At 47.5% G+C, this 26,397-nt stretch overlaps 1 long non-coding RNA gene across 1 annotated transcript in view; it reads left to right on the top strand.

The window, feature by feature from the left end:
- Window positions 1-25,350, top strand: part of LOC147574652 (uncharacterized) — a 28,321-nt gene extending 2,971 nt beyond the window's left edge. The window contains exons 3-4 of the long non-coding RNA XR_015243380.1: window positions 2,788-2,918; window positions 21,797-25,350. This is a non-coding gene — a long non-coding RNA (uncharacterized LOC147574652). The remainder of the gene's footprint in view (window positions 1-2,787; window positions 2,919-21,796) is intronic.
- Window positions 25,351-26,397: the final 1,047 nt, after the last annotated feature.

Below are 26,397 nucleotides of genomic sequence, written 5' to 3'. Positions count from 1 at the left end.
CCACGCAGGGGCCTCACGGACCTTCCCTGGTTTACACTTGCACAGGTTGGGGTTGTACGAACCACCCCTCTGCCTGAACCACCTGTTTCTTTGAAGCCACATGAAGAAGCCCATCCCGTGAGGAGTGTGCCCAGTAGCACGGCTGGTGTCCCTCTCTGTCATTTTTCCAGCCCACCTGGGTTCCGCGCCTGTCCCGCGTCTGGCGGACACCGCGAAGGCGGCACCTTCCTTCTGAGCCGTGTCGACTACACTGCCAACCAGAGGCTACCAGGAGCGCGTATGTTGAAGCCTGAGGCCCAAAAGTAGCCTCAGGCTTTTTTTTTTTTTTTTTTTTTTTTTGGCCCACACCCTGCTTTCAAAGAAAATGTAAATAGTTCTAACGTGTAAAATTTGAGAGATGTTCACATTAAAAACGTCTGGATTCTGGCTTCTCCAGAAGGAAAATCAGTAGCTCCAGCCCTCCGGCATGGCAGGAGCTGCCTGGGCCGAAAAATGATGACCTGATGGGTTGGTCATGAGCTCTCTGTGCACCCAGGCCTTTCCAGGCCCGTCCACGGGCTCACCACCCAGGTCGCAGGAGGCGGGCACGTGGCCACCCTGCTCTAGAGAAACGAGGTGGCCTGGTTCTCAGAGCAACGCCCGAGTCTTGGTGAACCTGGACCACTGTGCTGCCTGAGCGTGGAGCTCCCACTCTTCCATGAGTCCCCAAGCTTCACAGACAGAGCCTTTGGCTCCCTATTGTTTTCTTAATTTAAAAGATCAGTGTTGGAGGAATTTCTCCCAGAGGCGAGCCCAGCCAAGGATACAAGACAACAGAGAGGCGGGGCCTGGGACAGGAGACGCAACAACTTCAGGGTCGTGTTGTCTGGGGTAATAGATGTCAGCTTCTAGAAAGTTCTCCCATAAATTTAATGGGGGGCATGCGCGTTTAGAGAAAACAGTATTTACTGACATCACTTCAGCTAAGCGTTAGGAAAAAGTAAGAAATACAGTTTCTTATAAGATATTCGTACATTGAGCAACGGGCTTGAATATTATAAGAATTTAGAATTAAAGTTATTCCTTGGGTGTAAAGTAATATAAATGATGACCATTAAAAAAAATTAGAGGCATTGATTAAATTATGTTATTTTACAGGATTTATTCAGCGCGTTAAAGGGTTTGAAAGTCCAATATATTTTTGCTGTTGACCTAAAGAGAAAAGACAAACGTTAATAGTGATTCACTTTTTGAAATGAATCTGTTTTGTTCTTTTTTTTTTTTTCAAATTTTTATTTAAATTCCATTTAGTTGGCATACAGTGTGATAACTGGTTTCAGGAGTAGAATTCAGTGATTCATCACTTACATACAACACCCAGTGCTCATCTCAACAAGTGCCCTCCTTAGTACCTATCCCCCATCCATCCCACCCCCCCCCACCCTCCTCCCTCCCATCAACCCTCAGTTTCTTCTCTATCTTTAAGAGTCTCTCATGGTTTGTGTCTGTTTTGTTCTTAATTAAAATTTTTTCCTTCGTGACACCAAAAACAGGTAACAAAAGCAAAATTTTTTAAAGAGTGGGATTATAGCAAACTACAGATCTTCGGCACAGCAAAGGAAACTGTCGACAAAATGAAAAGGCAACCTATTGAATGGGAGAAAATAGTTGCAAATCATACAAGGATTTAATATACAAAATATATGAAGAACCATACAACCCAGTAGAAAAAAAATCCAATTAAAAAATGAGCAAAGGACCTGAATAAACATTTTTCTCTGTAAAAAAAAAATTTTTTAATGTTTATTCATTTTGAGAGTGTGAGTGGGGGAGGAACAGAGAAAGCGGGAGACACAGAATCCAAGGCAGGTTCCAGGTTCTGAGCTGTCAGCACAGAGCCTGACATGGGATTCGAGCCCATGAACAGTGAGATCATGACTTGAGCCAAAGTCAGATGCTTAACCCACTGAGCCACCCAGAAGTCCTCACCGGGAAGATGGGCTCTGCCAGAACCCTGTGTGGACCTCCTTGTCCCAGGGTTTCCCGCCTTCCCTTTCCATATGACTATCCATATTCAAGAAGAGAAAATAAGCAATTTAATAACTGCTTTGGTGGACGCTGGTGTACCGCGCAATCTCCCTCCCAATCTGGCCATCACTCCCCAGCTGCTGAGAGTACCTCCCTGCTGTCCACGGCTCCCAGACAGGTCCCTCCTCAGGAACTGCCCTCTGCAAAGGACACTTCCCCATCTGAGGTCACCACCACTCCTCCCTGGAAGGTGCAAGCCCCAGATCACTTACCTCATGGCATGTCGTCTCAGAAAGGCCATCCCTGCTCAGAACTGGGCTCACTGAGGCTGCTGCTGCACCAGCATCACAGCCAACTCTCCCCTCACTCTCCTAAAAGGTGTCTCCCCAGAGGGCACCTTAAAAGATCTCACCGGCAAATCTCCCTTCGGACTCTGTTCTCTATGGAATCCCAACAACAGCTTGGCATCTGCCACCTCATTTTTTATAAGAGTGATGCAAATCTATCAAAATGTCTTGTCATAAACACTCATGTGATGGTGGCGAGATTTTCTCTTACAGGGTGGTATTAACTGACATTGACAGAGGGAAGCTATTTTTGTTCAACGGTGACAAAATTCACGAGATATCCAAACAGCAGTCAATTTACTGGAAACAAAAATTATAAAATTAATTATTTTGAAGCATAATTGTCTGCTTTTGTCAGGTTCTTAATTACTTGAAATTTATGGCCATTAAATTCAAGGGGCTTGATTTTGACAAGTCACGTTTCCCTTTCCAGGGTGCTCAGAATGAAGAGCAATCTTGCCCTCACGCGCACTGTGAGTGGTCTTCGTCCAAGCCAGGCTGTGTCCACAAGCTTCCAGCTGACATTTGGAAGAAAGATACGCTCCTTCTGAGCTGATTTTGGAGGTAAGGCATTCTGGGTGCATCTGAGCGGCCCGGGCAGGGAGTGGGGTGAGGGAAGGATGCAGAGACAACCTGGTCCCCATCTGCGCCTGACGACATCCTCCATGCCGCACTCATTCTAGAATCCATTTCAAAGTAGTGCCACTGGAGATCCAAAGGCAAGCTCGGGGAATGAGTCAAAGTGCAGTGATTTGGTGAAGAAGATGCATTTTCTATTTCTTCTGGCTGGCCAAAGCTTCACACCCTTGCAAAGCTGTGTCCCCAGGGCCCCGAGGGGAGTGTGCTCCCTTCTCAGAGTGGCACCTGCTGAACTAGAGACAGAGGTGATCGTCACCACTGGTCTGACAGGCACTTCTCCAGACCAGACTTTCCTGACCTCCACTAGTCTAAGTAGATGATTCGGGTCACAGTAAGGGTTTCCAACGGTGCGTGGGCTTCCTCCAGGAATGTGGCAGGGAGTTCGGCATTTCTTTACCCCGAACCCCTTGAAGAAAGTCACCAGTGGGTCAGCGAGAGCCATGTGACCCGCTCACACTCTGCAAAAGAAGCCAGGAGGGCAGAAAGCAAGCCATGTATCAGTGGCACAGAGTCACAGTGAGTGGAGACAGGCTGTTGTGTGAGCCAGTCCAGATCAGCAGAACTCTGCTGTGAAAGAAGGAGGGAGGCAGGGACGGCTGAAGGAAGGAAGGAAGAAGGAGGGAAGGAAGGAAGGAAGAGAGAGAAGGAGGGAGGGAGGGCAGAAGGAAGGAAGGAAGAAGGAGGGAAGGAAGGAAGGAAGGAAGGGAGGGAGGGAGGGAAGGAGGGAGAGAAGGGAAGAAAGGGCAAACCATTGCCAGTATTTAAAAAAAAAATCCTGCAGGGGCGCCTGGGTGGCGCAGTCAGTTAAGCGTCCGACTTCAGCCAGGTCACGATCTCGCGGTCCGTGAGTTCGAGCCCCGCGTCAGGCTCTGGGCTGATGGCTCAGAGCCTGGAGCCTGTTTCCGATTCTGTGTGTCTCCCTCTCTCTCTGCCCCTCCCCTGTTCATGCTCTGTCTCTCTCTGTCCCAAAAATAAATAAATGTTGAAAAAAAAAAATTTTTTTTTAAAAAAATCCTGCATTTTGCCACCTATAGGAGTCATACTTGAAATAAAAATTGTAAGTGTAAGAGAACAAACTGAGGGTTGCTGGAGGGGACGCTGGGGGAGGGGATTGGCTAAAGGGGGGAAGGGCACTAAGGAGGACACTTGCTGGGATGAGCACTGGGTGTTGTATGGAAGTGGTGAATCACTAAATTCTGTTCCTGAAACCATTATTACACTATATGTTAACTAACTTGGATGTAAATTTAAAAAATAATCATTAAAAAAAAATTGTAAGTGTAGGGGCACCTGGATGGCTCCGTCGCTTAAGCGTCCCACTCTTGATTTCAGCTCAGGACATGATTTCACAGTTCGTGAGTTCGAGCCCCACGTCAGTCTCTGTGCTGAGTGTGCAGAGCCTGCTTGGGACTCTCCTTCTCTCCCTCTCTCTGCCTCTCCCCTGCTCATGCGCGCACACGCACTCTCTGTCTCCCTCTCCCTCCCTCCCTCTCCCTCCCTCTCCCTCCCTCTCCCTCCCTCTCCCTCCCTCTCCCTCCCTCTCCCTCCCTCTCCCTCCCTCCCTCTCCCTCCCTCTCCCTCCCTCTCCCTCCCTCTCCCTCCCTCCCTCTCCCTCTCTCTCCCTCCCTCTCCCTCCCCCTCCCTCCCTCTCCCTCCCTCTCTCTCCGTCTCCCTCTCTCTCCCTCTCTCTCCCTCCCTCTCCCTCCCTCTCTCTCCCTTTCTCTCTCTCTCCCTCAAATAAAGAAATAAACTTCAAAAAATTTGTAAGTGTAATAGAAAGGAAATGTGCCCTGCGGGTGCTGATGGAAAGCGCCAGGGAAGATGTATTCTTACAAGGGTCCCTGAGAGACGATAGGCATCCGTGAACATGCAGACGGATGGAATACTTGAAATGATACTGAATTCTTTCGGCCTCAGAGACACGAACAGGCCACTGAATAACGATGGTGCCTGTCGTACCGTCCCGATGACAGGAGACCCAGCCTTGGTGCGGAGGTGATCCCCCAGAATAAGCCCATAAGCCAAGGTAGAGTTTAGTGTCAGGCCAAGGACGCTGGTGGGAATCCGAGACGTGCGGGTCTCACGGGAGGCTGGCAAGCTTCACCCTGCCTGACCCAGCCTCTGGGCATAAGCTTAACTTGCAACAGGCCCGGACATTCCGCAGATGGGAACGGAAACGCTTCCCGTGGTGTGTTATCTACTTTACCAAGCGTGCCGACGGCCGGGTGCACACAGCGAGGTGCGTCCGTGATGGGCTTCCTCTTTCTCCCCGTGCCCGCTCTTGTCCCCTCCCTGATTTAGCCCCGGCTCAATACAGACATTCCCTCTGAGGATTGATTTTTAAACTGATACTATTATGTCCCCAAAAGACAACTGCAGAAAGATCAGCAGTATACCGAGAATAAACTGGCAGATTCCCTGATGACAGCTAGCTTCCATGATACAAAAAGTAAAGATATCGCTACGTAAGGTAAATTGTCCACACAACTTAGAGATGAGGTCTCCTTCTAAAAGTGCCATTGTAACCCCCCTAACCCATCACCTGTAACCGCGTAGCTGTAGGCATTCGGGAATGTCCAGGTGTGTCCAAACGGCATAAATCCCGTGGAGGAGAAGCAGATGGCTTGGGCTCAAAGGTGACTGTCACTCAGGGACGCTGAAATCACATGTATGTTGCATCCTGTCTGAAGAGCCAGGATTAGGCAACGAGAAATAACTACCAGAACTGTGGACGGAGGGCCAACAAAGTCAGAACTTGCCCAAGTTCCAACCACATACGGAGCGAGGCTGTGCTGCCGGCGGGCACTTGAGGGCCCGGCACAGGAATGACGTACGCATCAGCCTCCGCAGGGCAGGGCTCTCAGCTTCTGGTTCAGAGTTGCGTCCTAAGCTGCTTGCCACCTGGCAATATGCCATCCGAGCGTCCTACATGCATTTGTCTGCTACCCAAAACAGTCTACTAAGAATAACTGGGCTTCCAGTACTGAAGGGCGAATGTGTTGAAGAGAAGAACTGAACTTCTGTCCCTTACTCACTGGGACAGTAATAAACTGGTGTTTTGGTTTATACATCAGTCTCGAGAGTTTGGTTAACTTGAGTTTAACTATAGATGCCATCCTGGAGTAGAGGCCCTACCAGGGAGCCAGTTCCTAGGAGAACACTGTCTGCACTCACCTTCTTTGGCATCAGAGAGGGGCTGAGACTTTAACACTGATGAAAATGACAGAAAATTCAGAATCAGCCCTCCGTCAATACCCCGAAGATCCTCCCTGTATATCATTTTCCATCAGAAACCGTTTTCTCCAAGGAAGAAAGTTCCTACACGTTTTGTTTTCTGGGTCACCCTCAGCACAAGCCTCTCCTTCAGAACTAGATATCCCGGAGGGAGGATTTAGTAATACACAGAGGCCCTCATTCCCCTTGAAAAAAACTGTCACTTATTTTATTGTAAATTATCTAAATCATAGTTTAATTCATTTCAAGTCGCCAGTAGCAATATTGCAAACTATTCTGCCTGAGCGAGTATACACAAAGTATGGATTCATGAGTTCATCAAGATAAGCTTCAGGATCAGTAATAATACCAGAAATAAGGAACTTATTTTAAATAATGACCATAGTTTCTGGAACTCTCCTCACCTTGTATTTGTCTAAAAAGCTTTTATTTCCACCCACTGAATTTTCAATACTCAACATTGGTACAAAACAGTTCTTCCAGATATGGTTCTTTCAAAATGATTTTATTATACATTTAGTTCTCCTAAAATGTGCCCAACTGACAAACTACAGATGTCTCAACTCTAAATGTGTAAAGTTGAAAGTTTATTAGAAAATTAAGTTTGGGGGCACCTGGGTGGCTCAGTCAGTTAAGTGTCTGACTCCAGCTCAGGTCATGATCTCGTGGTTCATGAGTTCGAGCCCTGCATCTGGCTCTGTGCTGACAGCTCAGAACCTGGAGCCTGCTTCGGATTCTGTGTGTGTGTCTCTCTCTCTCTCTGTCTCTCTCTCTGTCTCTCTCTCTCTCTCTCTCTTTCAAAAATCAATTAACATTAAAAACTTAAAAAATAAAAATAAATAGGGGTACCTGGATGGCTCAGTCAGTTAAGCATCCGACTTCAGCTCAGGTGGTTAAGCCTCAGACTTGGGCTGAGATCATGATCTTGCGGTTCATGGGTTCGAGCGCCGCACTGGGCTCTGTGCTGACAGCTCAGAGCCTGAAACCCGCTTCGGATTCTGTGTCTCCCTCTCTCTCTGCCCCTCCCCAGCTCGAGTTCTGTCTCCCACCCCCTTAAAAATAAATAAACATTTAAAAATAAAGGGAAAAAAAGGAGATAGGTTTAGGCAGATCATTAGCCCTGAGGGCCTGGGTCAGAGCTACAAGCCTTGGAAGGACTGTGAAACCATGAGATTTGAAAAAAGGAAGGAAAAAAAATGTGCATTCCAGAGCTTATCTGTTCAACTGTTTACAAATATAGCCTTGGATCATGAACTGGACTGCAGCTTTGTCTGGTAGAGTTGTATGCCCTCAACAAATGTTCATTGGGCGTCTGGGGGGTGGGGGGCCCACAGGCCAGTCTCAGTCCTTGCCTTCCACACCCTTTAACTTTAGGGGAAGAGACAAAAAATGACAAACATGAAGTCGTATAAGGCCAGAGCTGTGAACAGAAATCTGGCAGGTAGGAAAACCCAGGAGTCAGGCGGAGGTGACCTCTGGCAGAGAGCTAAGTGAGGAGCGCCCCCACATCGAGCAGAAGAGGAACAAATCACAGACGTAATTCTAGATTTTCTAGTTACTACATTATGAAACTAAAAAGAAACAGGTGGGCTTAGTTTTAATACTGTAGAGACACCTGTGGGGGGCTCAGTGGGTTAAGCAGCCAACTCTTGATTTCGGCTCAGGTCATGATTTCACGCGGGATTGAGCCCCATATCGGGTTCTGCGCTGACAACGTGGAGCCTGCTTGGGATTTTCTTTCTCCCCCCACCCCTCTCCTCCCCTCCCCCACTCACTTTTTCTCTCTCAAAATAAATACATAAAACTTAAAATTTTTTTATTTAATTTTTTTATTTAATATATTTAACCCAATATACCAAAATGTTGTTGTTTTAACATGTAATTGACATAGACAATTTTATTGAGATTTTTGCTAAGTGAACATGATTGCAACTGATCGAAATGGACCACAGCATAGCATTAATCCAGGGGAAGTGGGTTTTATCGGTGCTTTTGGTCAGTTAGGATTTGGAGAAACCATTCATCTTTCTTTTGAGACTCTTTTCCTAAGGTACAGGGCAGAAGGATTCCTGATTAGGATATTTGGGAATATCTTGCATGAATTATTTTAGAATTACTTTTTTGGAAACTTGTAATTTCTAGTATTAATAAACAAAGCCTGCGTTATGTCCCTCCCCCCCCCCCCCGAGAATTTGTGCTCGTAAAATATGTGTACACTGGAAAGGAAGTAGGAAGCAGAAAGTTAGATGCTGTGGGACAGATGGGCCGTGTACAACTAACAATACACACAGGTCCCGTCTTCTGTGAATGCCCATCAATAGTTCAACAGAGCATCTTCAGAAGAGGTGCCTGATGGACTTGGTGGCTGCCACTAACCGTGGACACAGAGGACCATAGCACGTGTGCTAAATGGCACTAAGTCACACTCTGGCAAGAGACCAGGTAGCCCATCTCCCTGGGAATCCACCCTGTGACAGACGAGTAAGTGACACACAGGAGCACTAGAAGGCACTGTTTCCCAAATAGAAGGAGACAAATGACCTGGACCCTTGCTGAAATTACAGATTTGGGGCCGAAGCCAGCGAAATCTTGCTTGAGCAGCCACTGTGGATTGAAGTGAAAATTTTAGTGCCAAGAAGGAAGAGAAGAAACCTGGGGTTCTAGGTGCTGCTCTCCCCTCCCTCCTCCCTCTGCCCCTTGCACCTTCCAGCTGCTTCCCTGCCCATTTACAGCATGGGAGACATGGGGACATTTTGGCCAGGGCAGATGCTTCTTCTGTTTCTTGGCTACAAGGGATCCTGACCCCAGATTTCAGAGTCCACCTTCTGTTGACAAAGAAAACTACTTTCTCACTGGCTGTATGTCAGCGATTATCAAAGTGAGTGCCTTGGGACACTGTGAAATGCTTCAACAGGAAAAGTTGCCATAGCTCTCAGTTTCTGTGAGATGGTCATCTATGTAGCAGGCTCTCTGGGATCCAGGACGTGCTGCACTCCTCTGTCTCATGTGTTGAAACATGGTGTAATTAGAAAATGGAAAAGACACGAGCAGACACGTCCTGAGGATGAAAGCAAGATGACAAATAAGCCCAACACCATCCATCATGAGGGAAATGCAAATTAATACCATGTGGGCTATCACTACAGACCTAACAGAGAGGCTGAAAGGACAAACACCACCGACACCAAATGCTGGTAAAGATGCAGAGAATCACTTGTATATGCTGGGGGGATGTGAATTTATGCAGTCTCTCTGGAAAAGCGTGGGAGCTTTTACATAACTAAACACACAATCCCCACATGACCCAAGTGAGCAAACCCTTGGACATTTATCCCAGAGAAATGCAGGTTTATGTCCACACAGAATTCTTTATGTAAATGTTCAGAGCAGCTTTATTCATAACAGCCAAAAAGTATAAACACACCAAATGTCCTTCGGTGGGTGTCAAGTCACACAGACTCTGGGAGGTCCATACCATGAAATTATACTCAGCGATCAAAAGAACTATTTATTTATGCAACAGATTACAAGGAGTTCTGAGTGGGAAAACATCCATTCCCAAAAGGTTACTGTTAAAAGACAACTGAGTAAATTTTAAAGATCTTATTGGCTTTATTCAGTGATTCATGAATTGACCAGCATCCCATTGAGCAGATACAAAGGAGATCCATGGCAGATGGGGTACAAAATGGAAGACTTTTACAAACAAGTTATTAGCAGAGTGGACTGTTTTAGGCAAGGCCACCTTCCTTTGGGGGAAGCCTGAGGGTCTATCAGGCAGATGACCTCACTAGTGCTGACCAGGTAATCCCAGACTGACTGGTTAAGATTACACTCCTGGGGGCTGCCAGGGTGGCTCAGTCAGTTAAGCCTCCAACTCTTGGTTTTGGCCCAGGTCATGATCTTATGGTTTTGGGAGTTCAAGCCCCATGTCAGTCTCTGCGCTGATAGCATGGACCCTGCTTGGGATTCTTTCCCCCTCTCTCTCTGCCCCTTCCTCACTTGCATTGTCTCTGTCTCTCTCAAATAAATAAATAAACTTAAAAAAAAAAAAAAGATTACACCCCTGGGAGAGGCTGAAACCTGTTATGTTAGGTATTAAGTCTTGGTTTGGTGACTCCATTTTGGGCCTGTTTTCTCTTTTTAATAATACCTTATGATTCCATTTGTATATCATTCTTAAAATGTCTAAACTATAGGGACAGAGAAAAGACTGGTGAAGAGGAGTGATTGCCCAGGTTAGGGATGGGGTGGGGAGGACGGGGAGGACCCAAGAGGGTCTTGTGGTGATGCAAACGCTATGTCCTGACTATCAATGTCAGTGTTCTGGTTAACATTGTCCTGTACTTTTGGATGATGTTACCCCCTGGGGAAATTGGGTGGTGGGTGCTCAAGATGTCTCTGTACTATTTCATACAACTGCATGTGTAGAGTTTTCTTTACTTTAATGAGATGCTGTGTAACTGTAGATGTCTTATGCACCCCAGCCCGTCCACACACGTGTCTGCTTACCCTCATAGACATTCCAATTTCTGAACTCTTCTACATGACAATTAAATGACCCAATGATTAATTCACCACTTAAAAGTTGTTATTAACTGCTGTTTGTCAAAAAATCTATCATTTTTATTCATTCCCGCTTATACATGTCACCAAGGGCACACAGCCAAAAGTTCTGTCTAACCTATTTTAGTTCTATCTAAGCAACATTTATGGTGGGAAATGAGGATTCTGAGATGGCTTTGCTGAAACGTGTAGGATACAATAAGTAGAAGACGTAGGTGGTGCTGTGGGCAAAGAGACTCAGAGGCTGGGAAATGGTTGCCCCCAAAGCAATGACAGTAAATGAGATATTTCAAGTAGGCAAGATTGCTTCAGTGACAGTGTCTACAATTTGCAAGCCAGTGCAACCAGGGAACCAAGGATTGAGCAGTCTGGAGGCTCATGCATGTGAGCGATAAAGAATAAGGCCCCCATGTGTAAGCGAGGAGAACCACAGCATAAATGCTATCTTCCACTTCATCTTTCCCGGAAACACAAAAGACCCAAGTCAAAAACGAATGTACAGCCAGTGCACTGAGCAAGCTGTCTCCGCAGCTGAACAGGCCGTAGGTGCTCCCGGTGAGTCACAAATGAATAATGGAACACTTGAAAGGCTAAGACATTTGTATAATTATGGAGCCTGCTGAGGAAGGAGCAGCTGTAATGAAAGCCACAGGGAAAATGCAAAACACAGCATTCTGGGTAATCCTCTAATCACATTTTTTAACAAGAGAAAAGCCCTTTCAGGCATGTACGTTTCATTCCCCTAGAAGCTCATCCCTGGATTTCCAAAGAACAAAATTAAATCCAATGAATATTCTTTAGAATTTTTCTTTACTCATTTAGAAAAACAAACAAAGAATAAATATTCCAGAAAAAAAAACAAAAACAAAAAAAACATCAAGTTCTACAGTTTCCCGTAAAAGACTCTTTTCTTCATCCTGAGCTCAGAGCTTTCTGATCTAGAAACCAGTATGATTGTCCTCTCCAAGGCAGACCAGGCCCAGTGGCCTTGGACACCCACTGCTCTGGGACAGCGTACCCCACGCTTGCTCCATGGCCACCATTTCTACTCAGCACTAGCTGGGCAGAGTCACTCCATTCACAACTTCAGATAATATTCAAATCATGTGTCACTTAATGCAAAGCACAGTATGGGCTCCTGATTTCTCACATTCATTCTCGACATCCTGTGGAAACAATTTTAACTGAAAGGAACAACATTGCAAACATGCACCATCTTCTCCGTAAGTTACCCCAGTACTTCCCCCATCTTTCTCCTTGACCCACTTATGGATTACTGCAAAACTTACTGTGATAAAACAACATCCTCTCTATTATGCCCCTTGGATTCTGCACTCAAGAATTTAGCCAGACCCCAACAGGATGGTTTGATTGCTCCCTGGAGTCTGGAATCCCCAGCTAAGAGGACCGAAACGACAGAGGCTTCTTTCCTAACTTATCCGGCACCTAACCTGGGATGACCCAAAGGCAGGCTCACCCAGGCCTGGGGCTCTTGCACGTGGCTTCTCTGTGAGGCTTGAGTTTTCTCCCAGCATGGCTGCTTCAGGTTGGGTAATCTTCCTACCCAGGATCCCCCTTTCAGCGGGGTGGTCTACGTTCCCCCTTTGCTCATGGCTGCTTTGACCAACAGAATGTGGTGGAAGAGACCCTGTGTGACAGGAGGCCATCCTGCCTCAGCCAGCTTCCACACTACCCTCTAACTGACCACCCATACAGAGACCAAACAAGCTGGCCCAGACTGGATGGCCAGTCCAGATGATGCAGTAATCAGATGTATGATAATCAGGTGGTTGTGGTTTGAAGCCACCATTCGCTGGTGGAAGCTAATGGATATGCATATGTGTGGGTCGGTACTTTATGGTGTCGATGGCTTTTCCAGAGTTTAAGCATCATGCAGGCAGGCACCAGGTGCACTGTGCTCGCCATCTTGTTGCTGGTGTTTAAAACAGCACCTGACACAAGTGGATTCTCAGTAATGATTTACTGTTGAGTGAATTAAGTAAACAGTCATGAGTCTGCACCGGGCCCGTCCCTATACTGTCGTAATCATGGCTGTGTGTGGTGTATTGACCTGACTTCTAGATGAAACCCAGAAAATTCATATATGGCCAGGGGACCAAACTCAATGACATTTACTTTGACAATATAAAAATAAGTGCATACTTATGTTGGGAATGTTCTGGAACAGAGCTAGTGGATCTTACACAGCTATAGATTTATAAACATCAGTGAGTTGTACCCTGGAAGTGGGTGAGTTTTATGGTATGTAAACCATACCAGCTGTTAAAAATGGGGCAAAAAATCTATCACTAAAAAAATAAATGCTATTTGGAAGAATGTGGGACACACAAGGCCGGGAGAAAGATGGAGGGAAAGGCAGGGTTTGGAGACGTGCTTGTCTCAGCAATTCCTCCCATCTAAAGTTGATCCAATAAGAAATTCAAGTTCAAGCAACCACTTAAAGCTAAATGTGAACCTATAAGAGCACTGACTGTGATAATGTACCTAAAATAATCCAGAGGAAGGAGAGAGGAGTACATGTTAGCCAAACCTCCATCTTCCATAACAGAAGGTCATCACAAAACAAATCAAGGTCGAAAAATGGAGAAACTTTATAATTTGAAATTTTGTTTAAAAAAATTTTTTTAATGTTTATTCATTTTTGAGAGAGAGAGAGAGAGAGACAGAGCACAGCAGGGGAGGGGCAGAGAGAGAGGGAGATTCAGAATCCAAAGCAGGTTCCAGCTTCTGAGCTGTCAGCACAGAGCCTGACACGAGGCTCGAACTCATGAAGGGCGAGATTATGACCTGAGCCTAAGTCAGACGCTTAACCACTGAGCCACCCAGCTCCCCAATATAGTTTGGAATTTAGAAGTAACCACCGAGAAACTAAAAACAGTAATGCTTAAATTTCTGCCTTTAGGAAATTTCCCACAATTCCCGGACTAAATAATATTTGGTACTTTTGTGGCAGAAAAGATGCTGAAAATTCTATATCACAGAGGTGCCTGGGTGGCTCAGTCAGTGAAGCGTACGACTTCAGCTCAGGTCATGATCTCACAGATCATGGGTTCGAGCCCCGTGTCAGGCTCTGTGCTGACAGCTCAGAGCCTGGAGCCTGCTTCGGATTCTGTGTCTCCTTCTCTCTCTGCCCCTGCCCTGCTGGCGCTCTCTCTCTCTCTCTCTCTCTCTCTCTCTCTTAAAAATAAACACTAAATAAAGGAAGAAGATGACGCATCCTATTCTTACTGCCCTGTGTGTGCACATGCTTGTCCGTGTGTGCTTGATGTTTTAAGTAATTCGTAATATCAAAAGGAAAACTCGCCTTGAGGAAAAAACCACAAAGAACCCCCTCATATATTTATTGTGACCCATTAATTCTCAGCATCAAAATTCAAAACTAAAACATTTGTCACAAGCAAGTTTTCCACCAGGACAGTGGGCCCTTTCCAGGAGGCAAGTTGTCGTAAAAAGTACAGCACTTAAAAAAAAAAAACAAAAAAAACAGTACAACCACTACATCTGCAGGTGCGTGTATGGCCAGCTTCACACACAGACTCAAGAAGAAGTCTAGGAGTTAGGATGTGTTCAAGAAAAAATATTGACTTTTCCATCTGTCTAGGAATCTGGAATTGTATTGGCTGAATAACAAGTATCTAGTCTCAGGAAAACGAAAGCCATGTTGCTGCACTGTTTAAAATGTGTCCCGCTCAACCCAGGTGTCTCTGGTCCTCGAAATATTACCAAGACCAGACCTGATGGCAAGGCATCTGGTGAGAAAAGATAGATGGCTTGAATTTAATTCCAAACATGGGGAATCCCCAAGGGTCCCCGTATAAAAGAAAGCAGTAGTGTTACAAAATCTAATAAAATGATTTGGTTTCAGGAAACGTGCAAAAATGTGAATTGTGCCTAAGATAGCCTTCCTCAGCAGTGTCCTAGAAGATGAGACACCCTGGAATACTCTTTATTTTATTTTATTTTATGTTTTTTTTAATGTTTATTTATTTATTTTTTTTTTTTTTGAGAGGGAGAGACAGAATGCGAGCAGGAGAGGAGCAGAGAGAGAGAGACACACACAGAATCCGAAGCAGGCTCCAGGCTCTGAGCTATCAGCATAGAGCCCAACGTGGGGCTTGAACTCACGAACTGTGAGATCATGACCTGAGCCAAAGTTGGACGTTTAACCAACCGAGCCACCAGGTGCCCCCCTGGAATACTCTTTAAAGACAGCCCTTCCATAAGACAGTGGCCCCAGGATGTGTAAATCATTCCTCCACGGGTCACACCTTAAACTCAAATTTCTGGGCCTTCAGTGTCAATTTTATGTTAATGAGCTGGGAAGTAAGATTTCAAGCCCTTCAAGTATATATAAAATGCATTGCGATTGTATACGTGTTGCAATAAAGATGCCCTGATTTAAAAAAAAAAAAAAGTCCACCTGCCCTTGCCTGGTACCCAAGGGAAGCAGAGGTATGGAGCTGCCGACCTGGGAGCAAGAGGTCAGCCGATCCGTACTTGCCTCTTGGGTTCAAATCCCCCGTCCTTTGCCTGCTGTGTGGCGTTGGATGGGTTACGTGGCCTCTCTGCCCTTCACCTTCCCCGTCTGTAAAGAAGAACGACAGCCCTTCTTGCAGCCGTGGTAGGGAGGAATGAGATGCGGGCATAGTACTGGGTTCACAGGACGCGCCGTGAGCAGAGCTACGGTCATTAAAGCAGTGGCTCCTGGGGGCCCAAAGCTCTCTCCCTCATCACCTCTGATGCCCAGTACCCTCCGTGCAGCACAAAGGAGCGAGGTCATTCAGAGTATTTGCTGATGTCCCGGGGAAGGTCTCCACAGGCCCGCACCGTGTGCAGAACCGAGCCAGTAAGCAGCCAGTGGACGCTCCTTTTGAAAGATCACCCTGCGTCTCTGCCTTCAATGGCCTTAATTATTATTTTTTTTTCACTATAAGGAGTGTGATAGTTAATTTTATCTGTCAGTTCCACTGGAGTGTCCAGATACTTGCTTAAACATGATTCTGGGCATTTTCTGGGTGAGATAAACATTTAAATCAACAGACTAATAAGGCAGAGTGCCTTCCCCACTGAGGGCATCCAGTCGACGGAGGCCCGAATAGAGCACAGGGCCAAGGAAGGGAGAATTCCATATCTCTGCCCATCTTCCAGCTGGACACGGTCTTCTGCCTTCAGATGTGGACTCAGATGGGCAGCAGCACCATCAGCTCCTGGGCCTCCAGTGTGCCAGTCACAGATCTGGGGACTTCTCAGCCTCCACAGTCATGTGAGCCAAATCCTTATAATAAATCTCTATTTGTATATCCTGTTGACCCTGTTTCTCTGGAGAACCCCGAGTAATACAGAGAAATAATACATATTAATGTTAAATATTTAACGTATCAAAAAAAGCTATGGAAAAAAACCCCTGTAATCTCAATTCTCACAAATCACTAGGGACCTTTTGAGGTACTCTTTCCCAGCCCTTCTCCTATACAATGTCATGATACACGCTTTGTGATCCCTTTTTTTTGCACATTGTTACATTTTTGAGAGTATGCTTTTTATTTATTTATTTATTTTTAATTTTTTTTTCAAGGTTTATTTTTGAGAGACAGAGCACGAGCAGGGGAGGGGCAGAGAGAGAGGGAGACACAGAATCCAAAGCAGGTTCCAGTCTCAGCTGTCAGCACAGAGACCAACGTGGGGCTAGAATTCATGAACCGTGAGATCATGACCTGAGCCGAAGTCAAATGCTCAACCGACTGAGCCACCCAGGTGCCCCATGAGAATATGCTTTTTAAAACATTATTTTTTCCAAATGGTAACTGATTCTTGTTATTTAAAAAAGTGATACAGGGGCGCCTGGGTGGCGCAGTCGGTTGGGCGTCCGACTTCAGCCAGGTCACGATCTCACGGTCCGTGAGTTCGAGCCCCGCATCAGGCTCTGGGCTGATGGCTCAGGGCCTGGAGCCTGTTTCCGATTCTGTGTCTCCCTCTCTCTCTGCCCCTCCCCCGTTCATGCTCTGTCTCTCTCTGTCCGAAAAATAAATAAAAAACGTTGAAAAAAAAAAATAAAAATAAATGCCAAGACCCTAAGGGGTAAGGAGGAGGTCTGAGGACAGGATTAATTGCAGCCAGGTTCTAGCCAGGCCTTCCCCTGGTCCCTGACGGTGTCCAGAGCTCTTGACTTTCACCCATTAGCTCATTTGCTTCTAAAAAAAAAAATAATAAAAAAATAAATAAATAAATAAAAAAGTGATACAGAAAAAAAAAAAAAAGAATATAAATATCATCCTGACTCCAATCAGCTCAAAGCAACACTAGGCAGCACCTAGAGAGTAACTTTCTACATGTGCCGAAAGGTAAACCAAAGGATGGGGAAAGAATTACAAACGTGGCATTATATTATACATGTAGGGGCGCCTGGGTGGCTCAGTCGGTTAAGCTTCCGATTTCAGCTCAGGTCGTGATCTCACGGTTCGTGAGTTCGAGCCCCTCGTCGGGCTCTGTGCTGGCAGCTCGGAGCCTGGAGCCTGCTTCAGATCCTGTGTCTCCCTCTCTCTCTGCCCCTCCCCTGCTCGCACTCTCTCTCTCTCTCTCTGTTTCTCTCTCTCTCTCATAATAAATAAACATTAAACAAAATATTACGCATGCAATTTTTAAGTAAAGTTGTCAAACTAAGTTTTCTGGAGTTTAATGGAAGAAGATGAAACTGAAGTCAGGAGTTTCTGTGGGTTGAATAAATTTTCTTCATAAGAGAAATTTATTTCTTTTTTTTAATTTTTTTAATGTTTATTTTTGTGAGAGAGAGAGCATGAACGGGGGAGGGTCAGAGAGAGGGGGAGACACAGATTTCGAAGCAGGTTCCAGGCTCTGAGCTGTCAGCACAGAGTCCGATGCGGGGGTCAAACCCACGGACCATGAGATCATGACCTGAGCCAAAATTGGACGCTCAACCGAATGAGCCACCCAGGGGCCCCTTATGGATTTTTTAAAAACTTGTTTTCAATGTTTAATTTTTTGATAGAGAGACAGAGACAGAGTGTGAGCAGAGAAGGGGCAGAGAGAGGGAGACACAGAATCCAAAACAGGCTCCTGGCTCCGAGCTGTCAGCACAGAGCCTGATGTGGGGTTCGAACCCACTAAGGAGCTGAGGGAAGCCCTCACCTGGGGCTCCAGTCACAGCAAGGGGGACGGGGGCGGGGGGGGATGCGGGAAGGCCACGGGAACTGCCACAGACAGCAGGTCAGTGTCCTCTTGTTTCCTCTGTCACTGCAGAGAAGCCTACTCTCCGGGGAGGCGCTCTTGCAAGGTGTCTGGTCCCCTTGGCACCCAGCTGGCCACCTCATCCCGTGGCCAGGAGAGGCCCCGGCCCCCCGGGAGAGCTCAAGGAGCAGGCTCACGGTTGGGGAGGGTGCGGGGAGCGCACAGCAGCTCTCATCCACTTGCTCCACTTCCTGCTCATCATGCTGCCTCGAGATGCGCTTTGTGAAGGGAGCTAGAAATAGAAGCCTCTGAGAAAACCCGCTGGGCTCCTGACAGGAGAGGCCCCAAGTGACTGCAGACCCCACAGACACCAGCAGGTGGGCCTCGTTCACACCCCCTTTCTGGAGATTTCTCTTCAGGGCCTCTGAACCAGCCACTCTGTAATCCTTGAGGAGGTTCCCAGTACACCCTGGGCTTTGGGCTCCCATTCCTTTTTTTTTTTTTTTTATGTTTAGTTTTGAGAGAAAGAGAGACCGAGTGCGAGCAGAGGAGGGGCAGAGAGAGAGGAAGACACAGGATCCGAAGCGGGCTCCAGGCTCCGAGCTGTCAGCGCAGAGCCCGACATGGGGCTCGAACTCACGGACCGCGAGATCGTGACCTGAACTGAAGGCGGACGCTCAACCGACTGAGCCCCCCAAGGCGCCCCTGGGCTCCCATCCCGAAGCCGTGTGCCTTTTGCGGCAGCCAAACGGCAGTCGTCTTGTGCTCTATTCTAAGCGCTGAATGGCAACTGCTCACAAATTGGGTCCAAAGAAAACACTGTAGAAGTTCCTGGAAAATTTTGCATTACTTCTGGTACAGGGGAGCCTAGGTGGCTCAGTCGAGTGTCTGACTCTTGATTTTGGTTCAAGTCATGATCCCAAGGTTGTGGGATTGAGCCCTGAGTAGGACTGTGTGCTGAGTATGGAGCCCGCTTGAAATTCTCTCTCTCTCTCTCTCTCTCTCTCTCTCTCTCTCTCTCTCTCTCTCTTCTTCTGCCCTTCTCCCTTCCTCTCCCCTGCTCACACACTCTCTCTCTAAAATAAGAACAACAAAATAAATAAATAAATAATCTCTAAAATAAAATAATAACAACAAATTAAATAAATAAATAAAACTAGCAGACTTCAAAGTAGATGGCCCTCCATAATGTGGGTGGGCCTCGTCTGATCAGTTTTAGGTCTTAAAAACTAAAGTTCCCCAAGGAAGAGGGAACTCTGCCTTCAGACTCAAGATTGCAGCAGTCTTCCCCGGGTCTCCAGCCTGCCACTGCCCCGCAGATCTTAGACCTGCCAGCCAATTCCTCAAATACATCTCTTCCACTCTCTCCCTCCTCACCTCACTCCCTGTCGTTTTACGTATACACACAGTGTTGCTTCTGTTTCTCTGGAGAACCTCAGCTAACACCGCTTTCCTCAGCCAACTCATCTGAACACAGTGGCCGACACAGAGGTCTTTGCAGATGTCCTCCTGGGACGTTTCCATGGCCCGGGTCTCAGCGTGCACGTGCTCCCAACTGGCCCAGGGCCGGAGCTGGGGCAGGATCAGGGGGCTCCGGGAGGCGGGGGCCCAGGCGGGCGTTTACAGCCCCCAGGGCAAGCACAGAACGCCTGCCAGGCAGAAGGCGGGTGACATATTCTTTTTCCAACCACACATCCACTCTGAGGTAATACGATTTTAAAGCATAATAATATTTGGAAGTTAATTCCCACATGACTGTTTTGGGGAACTTGAGCAGGAGTTACGGGAACCATCTCGTGAATAATTGAGAACTCCTGCCATCAGTCATCAATGCATTAAAAACTATGACATGAAAACCTTGTAAACGACTGGAGTTACTGCTTGGAATCAAGCCCCAGCAGCACCGCCCGTGCTGTCTATCCTGCCTTGCCAACCTCACCGGCCGCCCCTCCTGGCTCTGCGCACCCACACCCCATCTGCAGCCACACTGGAGGGGTCCGCCTGTTTGTCCAGATGCTGAGTCTACGTGGTGGAAATCAGCGCACAGCGATGGCGTCGACTATGTGAGAAGGACCCCAGAGCGGGGATCATCGAGTGTCCGTGTCATGACAGGGACATCGCCCCCTGTTTGGCAACAGGGCTGAAATCTCAGTTGTTCAGATCCTGGAATGATCTTTTGTGACTACAACTCCGGTCGATACTAAGGCCACACAGGCAGTCACCAGCCTAAGCTGTCCCGACCTCACTGCCGCAGTTCAAACCCACCTGATAGAAACATGTGAACAGCCTGTGTCTCGACTACCACATGCCCTCTTCCTAAGTATAAAATGCACTGTTTTCTTGCTATACTGAATCGTTGGGCAAATCTGCTCGAGGAAAAGAAAACCCAATGTTAAAAAGCTTCCATCAACGCTGGGGGCTGCAACTTTCTGTCTGTAATCACGTGTCACCACCAAGAGTGACATATTTACCTCCGTTTCTTGAACGCATTTGCCAAATATTATTATATGACCTTCCTAGGCTCTCAGCCGACAAACACCCTGCATTCAACCAGCCCTGGTTGGTCAGTTACTGTCTGTCATAAACAACAGCACGTGCTGTATTAAAGGATTTGCCTTTTTTTTTTTTTTCAACGTTTTTTTATTTATTTTTGGGACAGAGAGAGACAGAGCATGAACGGGGAAGGGGCAGAGAGAGAGGGAGACACAGAATCAGAAACAGGCTCCAGGCTCCGAGCCATCAGCCCAGAGCCTGACGCGGGGCTCGAACTCACGGACCGCGAGATCGTGACCTGGCTGAAGTCGGACGCTTAACCGACTGCGCCACCCAGGCGCCCCAGGATTTGTCTTTTAACTATCAATAGCTCCATACAGCTCAGTGTCCAACCCAGAATCAAAACCAGAGCTCCATCTACAATGATTTTCAAGAATGGTGTTCTCTTGGGGTGCCTGGGTGGCTCAGTCGGTTAAGCATCCAACTTTGGCTCAGGTCACGATCTCACAGTTCATGGATTCAAGCCCCATGTTGGGCTCTGCATTAACAGCGTGGAACCTGCTTGGGACTCTCTCCTCTCTGCCCCTCCCCCACGTGTGTGCTCACTCGCTCTCAAAAATAAATAAACACTTAGGAAAAAAAAAACATGGGGTTCTCTTTTCCTTTACATTTAATGGCTGTGACCTAGTAACATGCACGTGTGGAGGCACGAGCCAGATGCAGAACAAGGACATGACTTCTGAGGGTCTTACGAACGCACTTGTGGATTGGGCAGGTGTGCTGGTCAGAGGGTGCACAGTCTAACCCCTTTCCAGTTAGCCACAAGCCACAAACACCATGTAGTAGGTCCATGCAGTTTGGGCGGGGGGGAGGGTGACATTTAAAAACCATCCCTGGGGCGCCTGGGTGGCGCAGTCGGTTAAGCGTCCGACTTCAGCTCAGGTCACGATCTCGCGGTCCGTGGGTTCGAGCCCCGCGTCGGGCTCTGGGCTGATGGCTCAGAGCCTGGAGCCTGTTTCCGATTCTGTGTCTCCCTCTCTCTCTGCCCCTCCCCCGTTCATGCTGTGTCTCTCTCTGTCCCAAAAATAAATAAATGTTGAAAAAAAAATTAAAAAAATAAAAATAAAAACCATCCGTAACCAAACTGAGGAGCAAAAGACAGAGGAAACGAGGGAGAGAACAGAGAATCAGACATGAAGGGAAGAGGGACAGGTACCCAGGGCGACAAATGTGGGGACAGAAGGCTCTTCAGCTGTCTGAAACAGAGCTATGTGGTCAGTAACTGTGATGTGTCCGCCTTCCAGAGTTCTACAAATACTCCTCATGGCCCCGGTCTCGGACCTCTGACCCCACTCCCACGTGAGGGCCAGGACGGATCAGCGCAGCCCTGTGTGTGGTTCACGTCTTCCAAGGTTCACATCAGCTCCTCCAAGAGCTTCATACCTCCGTGACGACGAATGTCACTTGGACATAAAGGGGGTGAGTGTATGATGCTTGGCCGCCATTCCCGTATTCCCGAAACGTGCTGTTTCATGGACTGTCTGGTGCGTTTCGACAAGAATGATCTGGGAGAGGACTATGCACCTGATGTTCCTGCTCTCTCTGGAGAAGCCTGGGGGGGAGGAGGTGGGGTCGGGGGAGGCCCTCGAATCTACAGTGGGAGCAAACGGTAAGGCTGTCGGGTAACCGTGCAAATATCAGAACAAATCTTAATGCGACCTGTAAGCGTAAGGGCAGAGATGAGGAGGAGCCGAGGGCAGTTCCGCCTGGCGCGGCTGCTGGGGTCACGTCCTTCTCCCCAGTAATGACTACATTCCAAGTCCCTTGTGGTGAAAACGAAAATACGATCACATTCTGGGTGTCTGCTTGGCTTGGATAAGCTAGACCCAGGTTCAGGAAAAGAAGCCTGTAGAACATGGAGTCATTAGTTACAAAAGGAGCAGAGAAAGATAAAAGTCAGGAGGAATCTGATGAAAACCCGTTGAAGTTCATCATGGAAAGTGCCAGATCAGGGCAAATCTCTATACCAGTGATTCCCAAACTTTAGCATCGGAATCTCCTGGGGTTTGAGCTGCCAGAGGAAAGGCAGAAGCCCAATGAAATCTGTATTTCAGAGAAACAATGAATCAATTTTAGTATAAGTATGTCCCATGAAAAAATCGGGTTTCTCTAAAATTCAAATTTAACTGTGTGCCTTTATTTTATTCACCGTGCCTGGCAGCCTTACCTAGACCGCCTGTTCAGACGCTGGTTTCTGGGCTACACACTCGGAGGTCGTGGCTCAGCAGATCCGGGTGGGGCCCAGGAATCTGCATTTCCAACCCTCTCGCTGGGGATGCTGACCCTGCTGGTCCGAGGATACACTTGGAGAATCACAGCCCCCAAAGCCCTCCCCGTGTGATGACGGCTGTGCACGTCTCTGGCCACCAGCTACAGGAGGGACGCTCTGGGGACATGGGCTGTGCATCCTCTGGTGCGTCATCTCCCACCTCCCCGGGAAGTGTGCGGCCCTCCGTGTTCAGGCAGGAGCGCTGGGCGCTCCCGTGAACCAAGAGGCAGGCCGGTTTTCTTACACTGGGCCTCGGCCCATCCACGCCTGCTCTGCTTGGAGTGCTCAGTAGAGAAGCACGGGGCAGGCAGGGTGACTGTCCGAGTCGTGGCCAGCAAGACACTGGATCCGCGTGCACCACGGGCGATGGTTCTCTCCCGCTGCCTTCCGCGGGGTTTACCACAAGCCAGCCGTTCTCATGTTGCAGGAAACACACTGTGCTTTTGACTGAGAGGCATTAGTACCTCGTCCACAGGGTGATTTAGTTATTGCTGAACATTTTATAATTTTTTTTTAAGTTTATCTATTTATTTTGAGAGAGAGACAGAGAGCATACGCCGGGGAGGGGCAGAAAGAGAGGAGAGAGAGGGAGACAGAGAATCCCAAACAGGCTTCACGTTCAGCAGTGAGCCCAACTCGGGGCTCAAACTCATGACCGCAAGATCGTGACCTGAGCTGATATTGAGTGGGACGCTTACCCGACTGAGCCACCCAGGTGCCCCTTACTGCTGAACATTTTAAATTGCAGCATGAAATTATGAAATTAAAATTTCATTTTAAATGTATCGACATCTTGCTTGTTGGAAGTAGGAGTTGACCACCAGACCCCCATTGCCCTCAGTAACCACGGCACGCCACGCGGTGGTTAGGAACTGGGTGGAATCTGTGCCCTTTGGAGCGGGACTCACCTGGTAGAGTTGCTGAGCCATGGGCTCACTTCTGACAAGGCTTCTCTAGGGTCTCCCGTCCAGAAGCCAACTGCCGCCATAACACTCTGTGCTCAGGGCTCCCAAAATTCATGATAGGGTTCTGATCCCCGGTGCGCCAGAATGAGACTGTGTATGCACAGACGGCCTTTATATTTTAGAGTAAAATGAAGTCATTAAGGTAGCCATCATCCAACGTGACTTGTGTCCTTATAAACGGAGGAGATCAGGACACAGACACACAGAGAGGGACAAGCACGTGCAGACGTGGGGAGAGGATGGTGTCTACACGCCAGGAGAGAAGCCTCGGAAAGAATCGAGCCTGCTGGCACGCTGATCTCAGCCTTCCAGGCTCCAGGATGGAGAGAAAGAAATGTCTGCTGTTTAGGCCGCCTGGCCGTGGTGTTTGCGCCACTGCCCAAGCTGACTGAGACACCATGTGAGCACAGATTTTCCTTTACAAGGAAGAAGAATGGACAGAGAACACACCCTCAGATGTGACGATTAAACTGTAGGATTCCATCTGAAATTCACCTTGAACTGACCTGTGATTGAGGATCTCACAGTCCCCTCCCAGCAGATTGTACTGTCTTATCCTTCAATCCCTCGGCGCCCCCGACCAGAGGCCTAAAACGTGCACACATCTGAGGGGTGGGCCCGGGGCACTTCGTGTCCGCAGACTGACTTACCCCTTGCTTCTTCCGGCTCTAACTGTGCCAAGAATCATCATTAAAGATGATCTACTTACTACTTCTCTTTGCAACATGCAAATCTTGGCCTTGATAAAGGCAATATTCTTTGCTAATTTGAAGTACGGTGGAGGCATACAGAAAAAGAAAAAAGATTTCTGACACCCTCTGTTAATCAAGTGTTCAGAAACCTGCTTGTACTAAAATAACTTGACATTCTTCCCATGTCTTTTATTTCCTCTAATAGAATTTGGGGTTTTTTTCTTTCCCCCTCCACAAGGGTGCATTCTTGATAATTACTTTCTCCTATCATTTGGAAAACTGCTAGAAATCATAGATCTAGTTCATAGTGTAATTGGATATAGCTTGCACTGAACACTTAAGACCCTTGAACACAAAGTCAGAGTCTGCACATAACCAGGCTGAGTACAACCTTCTGACGACTTGGATCTTGCAGTCTCCCTGTAGTTAATAAATATCTTATTTCTTCATGAGTTTTGTTTTTAATCATCATGCTGACTTGTACCACTCAAAATGACAATTTCATTACAGTACTTTGCTCTCATATATACATGATTAGGCACATATTTAATTAGCTTCCCTTCACCCCAAATACTAATCACTTCCTTGATTGACTGTCTGAGTCATACAAACACTTGTGATTTCCTTGCTGTTGACTGCACGCACAGTTTAAACAGGAATAGCTCACGTTGCAAGTTAGGCTGAAGGGTAGCAGATGGTCAGGAAATTAACTTCACAAGTAAGTGCAGCCCATTGACTCTGACGAACCAAATGTAAGAACAAAAGACAGTAAAAGCAGAAGACCCTTCCCTTCATCCTCCTCAGCTCGATTTTGCATATGCTGATTGTGCAGCATGAAAAGTCCTGTATTGAAAAAGACTTCTAGCGCCTTACTGCTTTATTCATTACCAGTTTGTGTCATTTAAATTGCTGTTACTCTTGGGGCACCTGGGTGGCGCATTCGGTTAAGCCTCAGACTTCAGCTCAGGTCATGATCTCGCGGTTCGTGGGTTCGAGGCCTACCTCAGGCTCTGTGCTGACCGCTCGGAGCCTGAAGCCTGCTTCGGATTCTGTGTCTCCCTCTGTCTCTCTGCCCCTCTCCTGCCCGTGCTCTCTTTCTCTCTCAAAAATAAATAAACATTAAAAATAAATAAAATTTTTTAAAAATGTTATTACTTTTGAGGTCTGAAATGCCACAGCTGAAGCTGGGTCGCAACAATTTAGGGTAAAAGTCCTACAGGGGTGAGGGGACCCGTGGCCTGTGCGGAGGGTCCCTGGTGCACAGGGGCCAACCGCCCACCTGGAGGGCCCGCTGGCCGTGATGGCCTGTCTGGAGGTGCTCCCACTGCGCCACCTGGTGGACCATGTCTGGAACACATGGGTGAGCACCCCAGCGGGGTTAGGAGGGCATGTCAGAAATGCAAATCCTCAGGCCCCACCAGACCCCCTGGGTCAGACACTCCGGGGGTGGAGCCCAGTGATCTGTTTTTAGCAAGCCCTCTGGGCGATTCTGATGACACTTGATGTGCTAAACACAGGCCAAAAATCGAACTCTGGGCACAACGAATACGTATAAATATAGTCACAAAATTCAAACTACCCATAAGGGAAAGCATGGTGGTCTTTTTAAAGAAAAAACTCTCTGAACACAGGTCTGAAAGCCGATCTTTGGGAGTGTGGGTCCTACGCCGTGTCCTCATAAGAAGACGTGAGGACGCAGACATGCACAGAGGGACACAGGGAGGAAGTGGCCATCTCCCAGGGCAGGGGAGAGGCTTCACGGGAACCAGCCCTGCCCATGCTGGATCTCAGGCTTCCAGACTCCAGACTGGGAGACAATCCCTGTTGTTAGGTGTGTCTGTGGTCCTTGGCCACAGACAGCTGGAGCAGATAATGCATTCAGTCGAGAGCAACTCTCAACAAATGAAATCGTGATTTAA

Source organism: Puma concolor, chromosome D4, assembly GCF_028749965.1.
Source record: "Puma concolor isolate L17-30 chromosome D4, mPumCon1.1.hap2, whole genome shotgun sequence".
NCBI lineage: Eukaryota > Metazoa > Chordata > Mammalia > Carnivora > Felidae > Puma > Puma concolor.
Note: the sequence above shows the minus strand (reverse complement) of the source record. Positions and strands in the feature narration are given on the sequence as shown.